Source organism: Mizuhopecten yessoensis, unplaced genomic scaffold, assembly GCF_002113885.1.
Source record: "Mizuhopecten yessoensis strain PY_sf001 unplaced genomic scaffold, ASM211388v2 scaffold708155, whole genome shotgun sequence".
In the NCBI taxonomy this organism is placed as follows: Eukaryota; Metazoa; Mollusca; class Bivalvia; order Pectinida; family Pectinidae; genus Mizuhopecten; species Mizuhopecten yessoensis.
The window spans coordinates 1-1,063 of record NW_018475987.1 but is presented as its reverse complement, the minus strand read 5'-3'; the positions used below and the strand labels follow the sequence as shown (position 1 = coordinate 1,063).

General features: G+C 33.0%; 1 long non-coding RNA gene across 1 annotated transcript; it reads right to left on the bottom strand.

Moving 5' to 3' along the window:
• LOC110440779 lies at positions 1-855 on the bottom strand. Its single transcript, XR_002461774.1, has 3 exons — positions 723-855; positions 447-478; positions 1-35 (listed from the first exon to the last, which is right to left on the bottom strand). It is a non-coding gene; the product is annotated as an uncharacterized LOC110440779 (long non-coding RNA).
• Positions 856-1,063: the final 208 nt, after the last annotated feature.

Below are 1,063 nucleotides of genomic sequence, written 5' to 3'. Positions count from 1 at the left end.
GATGATTGGTATTCCAAATCACAGAGGCTGTTATCCTACAAAAAATGAAGCAAGAAAAGAGGATATTGTAATGAAACTTACTGAAGCGAAACTCCTGTGTTTAGTCAGATTACAATCACATATTATGTTGATCTCCGATCATTATAATGATTACACGCGATTCAATATTTACCAGAGAGCACACGTGTATGATATTTAGGCATTCTGGAATATATCATTATTTGTGAAGTAAGTATGCAGTGATACAAGAGAAATAAAGTAACTGCCGTACTGAATTAGCCTTGATGAAAAAAAAACCGCAAAATGCTCAATGCTGCTAATCAGTATACGAGTAGTACTTGTCTTTGGTAGAGGTCAGTCATTTTATTGGGAAATATTTTCAAATATCCATTTCTACTAGATAAGATTGATAGACTACCTTAAATAATAATATAAAAATTACGTACTTGGCTAGTGTTCAGTGTTCGCTGATTTTCACCTAAAGTATAAAAAAATCAGTATTATTTTCAGGAAAATCAGAAAGTCAACATATAAAATGAAAACCATTTGTTTCTAATTCTGGTTATATACTGGATGATATGCTATTATTATATTACAAGTGTTAATAAATACGATTTTTTAGATTCCATAACAGGTAAAAAAAGCATCATATGATGAATGACACTAGGATNAGGTAAAAAAGCATCATATGATGAATGACACTAGGACTAATTGTTGCCGACCTTCACTGAAGCAGTTGAGACCATCCACAATCTGAATGTCTGGTTCTATCTGAGAGGATACTACAGTGACACCATCCGAGGATACCAACACTGTCCCTGTGGACGAGTTGGCCTCAACAGTCGTGTAGTAGGTCTACAATAAACAAAATAATCTTAGTAATATTATGTAGTGTGCAGCAATTATTTGATAAATATAGATGATATAACCATTTCCGGTGGAGATTCATCTATGATAACGCAACGCAAACGATGTAGATGGTTTAGTGTTTACAAACTACAAGATTTTACAGTACTCCCAAAATAAGTTAGTGTTAAAACGTTGTTATCGATTCTTTTTCAAT